The sequence below is a fragment of the Dipodomys spectabilis genome, unplaced genomic scaffold, assembly GCF_019054845.1.
Source record: "Dipodomys spectabilis isolate Male_0828 unplaced genomic scaffold, ASM1905484v1 ptg000098l, whole genome shotgun sequence".
Lineage (NCBI taxonomy): Eukaryota > Metazoa > Chordata > Mammalia > Rodentia > Heteromyidae > Dipodomys > Dipodomys spectabilis.
Window position 1 is genome coordinate 24,517,424 of NW_024870775.1, and position 8,054 is coordinate 24,525,477.

The 8,054-nt window shown below is 38.0% G+C and overlaps 1 pseudogene across 1 annotated transcript; it reads right to left on the reverse strand.

The window, feature by feature from the left end:
• Positions 1-668: 668 nt before the first annotated feature.
• Positions 669-2,009, reverse strand: LOC122113744 (annotated as a pseudogene). Its single transcript, XR_006148463.1, has one exon. The product of XR_006148463.1 is annotated as an interleukin enhancer-binding factor 2-like (transcript).
• Between the last annotated feature and the right edge of the window lie 6,045 nt (positions 2,010-8,054).

The following is an 8,054-nucleotide window of genomic DNA, read 5'->3' on the forward strand; positions in this document are numbered from 1 at the left end:
GGAGTGCTGGTGACTCTCTGAAACTAACAAAACAACTTATCAATATCAAACCTCAGTATGAGAAACCAGTAGGAATAAAATAGAAACCAAGCATTATAGAAATGATAAGGGCAGAGAAACATATAGAATCCAAGTAAAGGAGGCAAAGCAGTAGTGAAAAAAGGTTTCAGAAAATATAAAGTCCATGTATTTACCACCATGCTTAGGAACTTTAGAGCCAATTGGTTATGTAACCCAAATTTTAGGTAGCACAAATTGTCATGTACTATATTATATTATATTATATATATATTATATGTATATGTGTCTCATCAAACATTTATCTTGTTTATGGTGAAAACATTCAAGATTCTTCTATTTTTCTGAAATATACTGAATGTAATATAAATGTATAATATAAATGTATTAATTTATATTTATATAGACCTATATGATGTTTATTTTTTAAAAGAATATAATTTTTGATAATACATGGATGCATATTAAATCATTTAACATTAATACATGGTTTTATATTGATAATATATTGACTTTAATAATTTACATTAACCTTAGGTAATCAATATTTAATTAGTACTTATATATATTTTTTCCGTACCAGGAAGTACTTTAATCGTTTTTCTTAGAAAAAAAAATTCCACTTAACAGTTCACAACATTTCAACAACAAAGCACTAGTTGAGAAGTTTTGGGGAATCAGGATTCTAGAGCATTAAGAAATGTTGGTAACCTGCTTTATTATGATGAGTGTCATGGGTCATGAATGGGAGATTTCTGGCTGCTAAGCCAGTATCAAAACAAAGGAATGACTTATCTTTCTGTACAGTTTATTTTCCTTCATGCCATCTCCCTATCCCGTAGAAAAGCCACCACATAAAACCCAGTAGCAGGTTGGTTAGGCTCCAGTCTTCTTGAATTAGAAGAGTGTGAAGGGAAGGTCACTCCTGAGTTTCCATGCTTTCCTCTTCCTCCCTTTGAAGTGGTTATTCTGTATTTTCCTCCTCTTCCTCATCTTCCTTCTTCTCTGGTGGCTTCTCATAAGCCTTTTCTGAAGGTGTCACTATCACTCCATCCCAAGTAGATATTTCAGAAGCAAGATAGCTGGCATCACCCTCCTGGCCAAGGATCTTCCTAAAACCACCATGTGAGAGGATTCGGAGAGAGTCTGAGCTGTATAGCAGACCATGTCCTGCTGTTCCAGGGTCATGACTGTGTGCACTCTGAAGTTGCCACTCTCACAGGGGTCAGTGATACCCACTGAACCTGGCAGGAACAGTCCTGCAGCCAGAATCTGCAAGCAACGCCTGTATGCCACATTTAGGGCCAAAGGCTGCCTGGTGGGGTTATTCATCACAGCATAGTGCCCAAGTAGGTCAAGAATCCAGGGTGTGAGGGGCTCAAAACCAGGAAAACGAATCCTTAGGTCCTTTAGCAGTCTGATGAGAACTTTAACTGTGGACTGAGAAGCATTTTCCTCAAACCAGCGGGCATGTCTGATGGCTGCTAAGGCACTCTGCATCACCTTGATATCCAAATGGAGTTCTGGGTCCAGTTTTCGGAGATTGGGTGGCACTGTTGTTATGAGAATTTTCACCGTAGCATCAGAAGAACTGATTTCAAAGCCAGTTTCATTGGTCAGCATGGTCAAAACTTCAGAAGGATCTTCTGCTCAGAGGCTTTCCACACCTTTATTTCTTGGGGCAGCCACAGCTTCCAACGATGGCAGAATCTTCAGTATTACCCCTCAGTCAGCCACATTGTGTCCTATAGTCATTGTTCCCTTTTTGTATGATCCTACCTGTCGGACTTCTTCAATTTGCACTTCAAATGTCCCTGGAGCTACAATCAGATTGTCGATCACATTGTTTATTTTTGTCACCAGAGAAAGCATAGAGGCCTATTCAGCAGAATTGGGAGCAAGGTCTTGATTCCTCTTCAGCAAGGTTCACTGAAGGAAGTTTCCTCAGGTGCTGGCTTCACCTGAGGGAAGGCCATTTCACACAAATAGAAATCAAATGGGATGGATATGTGGCACAGAGGGCCTGAGCCCTCCTCCTGGGCCTCTCCTGCCAAGACCCCGCCTCTGTCACCCCTCCTGGCGCCCTCACTCCTGAACCTAATTAGTGCTTATATAATGTTTATATTAGTGGTTTTATATGTTACCTGACAATATTGTAGATATATTACGTTAAACTATTATTAAATGAATTTTACCTGTTTCTTTTAACTTAAATGTAGCTACTTGAAAATTTAAAATTGTGTATGTGCTGAGTTCAAAAGCAATATAGTAGGAAAAACTAACTGGGCCCATCAAATTTATTTTACCTAGAAGTGAACAGAGGAAAAGAATCATGATTTTTGTATAATTTCAAGAGAGAGAATTGACTTTTATTATAGGTAAAAAGTAGGATGCAAAAAATAATTCTCATAAATTACAAGAATTAAGATTGCTATTTCAAAACAGGCTGATAAAAATGTTGATTATAAAGAAAACTATGAAAGAATTGCCTCACCCAGAATTTGAAATACTAATAAATAATTTGAAAACAGAAAGATCTGGAAAGGGATGAAAAACCAGGAAAGATTTGAAAATATAAGAAATTAAATCAGAGACAAGAAGACTAAACAGAAAAGCTAGAAGTGCAAAATATAACAACAAAATCCAACTAAATCAGAGGAGAGATAGAGCTGACCGTATACCTGTCAATTGCAATATATATACAATATTTGGTTCACGACATTACTTATGCTTAAATTATATGTATTGGTTAACTCATTCATGGAACAGGAAATTTATACTTATTACATGAGATATGTAATATTTCAACATATGTATACATTGAAATTGCAAATTATTCTCTCCAAATATTTATTTTGTTCATGATAAAATCCAAAGCTTCTGGTTTCTATCTATGTCACAGCAGTCATTGATCAAACTTTCCTAATCCTTCCCTAGGGATAAGTTAATATGACTAAATATTTTACATTAACAGGGTAGATATCTTTTGTAGTGTGATTATTTGTCTTTTAGAGATACATATGGAAGTATTTATGAATTAAATGATACAATGTTAAGAGATGGATTGAAAGAAGTGGTTAGGAATTTAGAAAAAACCAAACTGACCATAAATAGATCCTTGTTGAAATATTGATAGGCACAAAATATTAATGAAGTATGCATATTGATGGTATGTGAATGTTTACTCTATAATTTGAGTATTTGAAATTTTTAATAATAAAAGGTAAGATAATGAAAACAAATGAATCTTCTTCCATGAATTTAAAAATACTGATGCATTTAAACTATAAAGGTGGCTCTGTGATGAAATGCAAAATAAAAGAGAAAAATAAAAATAGTTTTCTGTAATGTTACTACTAAGATGAGAATTTCCAGAGGCTTTACTGTAACTGGTCAGTTTTTCCATTGGCAGAACGTTCCAGATCTTTAAAACCATCTGGAGAATAAGGATTTGGCCAGACTTCCATTCCATTAGTTGAGAAAGAATGTTAAAAAGCATAGCTTTTCATGTGACAAAATGCATACCTAGATACTGAAACACATAAAGCAATCCATATCCCAATTTATAACAAGCACACAAACAATATCCAATCCTTCCAATTATATATTACAGTGTGAAGTCAAAATCAGCCCTCTGAAAGCATCTTGGTCATAAGGTTATGCCACAATTTGGCCAACTATTTACTTATTTAATAATTAGATAGCCTAAGAAGAAATATTAAGATTGGTAAATAATTATTACCACTTAGAAGTAATACAGGAGGAAATGAAAATAACTCAGGAAAGTCATATTTTGAAAGGCAGTATTTTAGAAAGACAATACTAAATAGTATAAATTTCAAAATTCATACCTTTTCTAGATTGCTTGAAGTCTTTCCAAACTTTTATTTTTTTCTACAAATCTATATAGATCTTTCCATATAATTTCTAGCATCAGCATCTTGGGTGTTTCAAATTTTGGACCAAATAGCTGAGTTCCAGTCTCTGTCTTCACTACAGTCGATCTCCATCCTTAGGACAGAAAATAATCAGAAACAGGACAAGGAGAAAGAGCAAGGCAGGAGCATTGAATTAGTATTTCAGTAAACATTTGGTCAGACAATATGCATCTACCATGTTCCTCACTCATGTACGTTATATACGTGAGTCTCATTTTAACAATCTTGTGATGTATATAAATATTCATCTAAATTTTGCCAAATTTGCCAGCAAATTTTGCTGGCAAAATCGATGCTCCAATTTAACTTAACAAACGTCTATTGTGTATTTACTCTTGTAGAGCAATGCAGATGGCACTGAACATTCATGCAATATGATGCTGTACCTGTCCTCAACTTGCTCAGGTTTCTGGGGAAAACAAACCAAAGAAAGTGTAATGATAATGCCACATGGTGAATCTTTAATGAGCAAAGAACTATGTAGAATCACAGATATTTCCCAGAACTTTGAAGGGTCAGGTAAACTTAGGAAAATGGCGAGATGTCCAATTGTATCTGATCTTTGAATCTAAGAGGAAGGAAAAAAACACCCTAATTTTGCACCTTATGTGTATTGCTTAATCATCAGGGAATAAGCTACGTTTATGACAAGCAAAATTTCTCCTTCCAAACATTACAAGAAGTGATAGGGTGTTACCTGCTCAGAAAAGCCATCAAAGCCCCGCTTATTGCTGCTAAATTCCACTACAGTGAGCAATGTTCCCATGTGTGTAACTACCTCTGTGGAGTCTGGACACCTTCCCTATTATGGCTGCAATGTTTACCATGAGCATTTCCCTATAATAGGCTCTGCATAAAGAGAATGGAACACATAGTGCCTCCTATCAGCTGACAGTTATTTTTTACCAACCTACTAGGACTAAATGCATTCATAAACTATTAGAGGAATAGTGCAGTAGTGGAAAAAGTGATTTCAATATTAGAACAAGTACAGTAGTGGCTGCCAACTACACTCCCGTAATAAAAATGGAAAGTGAAACAGTTGGCTGAGAAGCCAGGTGAGAATCTGAGTCCCGCTAGAGCCTTAAATGAGACTCGGAGAGATCTGCTCTGACAGGACCCACATGTATGGCTCTGGCTCTCAGAAAGCCACACATGCACACATGCTCTTAGGAGGAGCCAACAGAAAAGAGCAAAACGACTTTGACAGCATTTACATTCCTAGTTTCTCTTAAAAGCACATTGGTTTTCACAGGCTTGTTTCCATCATTTAGAGCTAAAATCTGGAGTGTTGCAATTTTGAAGCACATTCACTAAGGCCAATCACAGAGATGAAAAAATGCACACACACACACACACACACACACACACACACACACACTTCTGTATAATGAGATATTGAAGGAGAATCTGTTTCATATACAGTTTACAGGTACAATGATGGTCTACCCATTTGTTTTAAATTTAGTGATCCAGTATTAGCAAGACAAATTATGAAAGTGAAAAAATGAAAGTGACATTAAAATTATTTGATTTTTCTCATTTGCTCATACAAAAGGTAGTGGCCAAAAGAAGAGCCCTGACCAAATATGATGTCCCCAACGCCTTGTCGGAGCATAGAGGTGGAATTGCTATCTTCATGTGTTAGCCTGTGGTATCAAGGTGTGAACTGCCATCACATCATTGTCTGGGAGGTGTGCTGTTCAAAGTTGGGAAGACAGCCTACATTCTAGTTCAAGGCGGGTGACAGTAGTAGTTGGGGAAACTTGGCGATGATAAGCCAAACAAAACAGAAAACTGGGACAACTAATAAAGATGAGGGTTTCAAGCCAACAGTACAGAATAGTATCTGGGGAGGTTTCTGAGATGAAGAACAAATGTCTGGTTGCATGCAATTTCTAGGGCTGAGCTCTGCAGGGATGGAGAGCTTATGCCTACAAACAGCAAGAAGGAAAAAAATAATCAGCTAACCATGATTCAAGCAAACATTCTCACATGACAAGAATTCTGAACATAGACGCAATTCTGGCTTTGGTTAAACTGCTCAGCCACGGCAGGGCTCCAGGTCCATTTTTCCTATGACTCTTATGAAATTCTTCTCATGGCTGCACATTATTGCAGTGGCAAGTCATGTCATCACATGGCTGTGCTCAAAACCAGAAAATGGGATGATCTAGGGCAGAACATTTACCCGTAAGCCAATCCCTCATGTCAGTAAAAAATAATTTTTTTTTTTCCAGTTGTGGGGCTTGAAGTCTGGGCCTGGGTGCTGTCCCTGCACTCTTCAGCTCAAGGCAGGTGCTCTACTACTTGAGCCACAGCACCACTTCCAGTTTTCTAGTGGTTTATTAGAGATAAGAGTCTCACAGACTTTCCTGCCCGGGCTGGCTTTGAACCCTGATCCTCATATCTCAGCCTCTTGAGTAGCGAGGATTACAGGTGTGAGCCATCGGCGCCCAGCTTAAAAATCTTTCTGAGAAATGTGTAACTCACTTATCTACCAGATTCTGGTAGCTTGACCAACTTGGCCTTATTTGCCTGAAACTTTGCTTACTTTGCTTTCCTTCTTAGGTCACCTCCCCTCCATAACCTGCTCATTGGATTTTTCTTTTAAGCACTGCTGCTCCTGGCTAAAGATGAGTGAAAAACTGTCCCTGAACCTGAGACTGGGAGAGTCCAAGGTGAAGTGTAAAATTGGTCACTCTACCTTCTGCGGTGGGGTTTTGCTTCCCTGGGTCACTGGGAATGACAGGCACATGTCACTGTGCCCAACCATTGTGCTTCCCCCACAAATGGGATGACAGATTAGTACCACAACACCCAGACATTGATTGAAATACAGTCGTAGGAATTTTTTATGCCTGGGCTGGCTTGAAACTGTATTTTCTGATTTCAAACTGCCTCTCTTCCCAGAAGCTAGGATTATAGCCTTGAGCTTGTGTCCAGCTATAGTATCATTAATTTAAAAAATTTGATATGATAGTAAGTGGATCTGATTGATAAAGCATGAGGCAACCACACAGCCCAGGAAAGTGAGAACTTGTGACAAATGAAAGGTACTCTCCTCTCCCTAGGGGACTGGAGGCAGAAGTGAAGTGTTACTGAAACATTATCAGATGCTATTGATATTAATAATAGGCCTTTTGTTTTAGCATTTATTTTCCCACTAAATAAGCTAAGCTGTTTTGGGCAGGAACAACTTAATTCCCTAATTGAACAGGTGTTCCATATGTCTTTTGCTTTGAGCAAAGCTGGGTATACCCTTGTGCTTACACCTACTACTTTCCACACTCACCCTTGAGGAAGATATGTGACAACCACAGCTGACTGTTGAAGAAACCCAGCTCTGGCTCCAGAAGCTGTTTATCCTAGATATTATCTTCAAAAAAGACATTGCAATCAGTTTTTTTTTTAAAAAACCATTACAGCCTTACTTAATTCTGAAATTGTGTAGCCATTTTCATGCATGCCACAGGAGGAGCACTTTTTCCAGTCACATAAGGCCTGTGATTGGTCCAAAGGCAGGCTTTTATTTGCATGAAAGACTATGCTGTAACTAATGCAAATATCCTTCCCACATTCCCCCCTCCCCCCATGTAAGTAGCATCTTCAACACATGAAGAGATGTTTCATATCTCTATCCATAAAAGAAATGCAAATCACAACAACATTGAGGCTGGAAATGTGGCTTAGTGGTAGAGTGCTTGCCTTGCGTGCATGAAGCCCTGGTTTGATTCCTCAGTACCACATAAACAGAAAAGGTTGGAAGTAGTGCTGTGGCTCAAAAAATACAGTGCTAGCCATGAGCAAAAGATAGCTCAGGGACAGTGTCCAAGCCCTGAGTTCAAGCCCCAGGACTGGCAAAAACAAACAAAACAAAGAAAACAACATTGAGATTCTACCTCACCCCACTTAGAATGACCATTACCAAGAAAGCTAACAATAACAGATGTTGGTGGGGATGTGGCAAAACAGGAACACTACTACACTTTTGGTAAGAGTGTAAACTTGTTCAACCACTCTGGAAAGCAGTACAGAGGTTCCTCAAAAGACTAAACATAGAGCTTTCCTATGGTCTAGCAATCCTACTCCCAGATA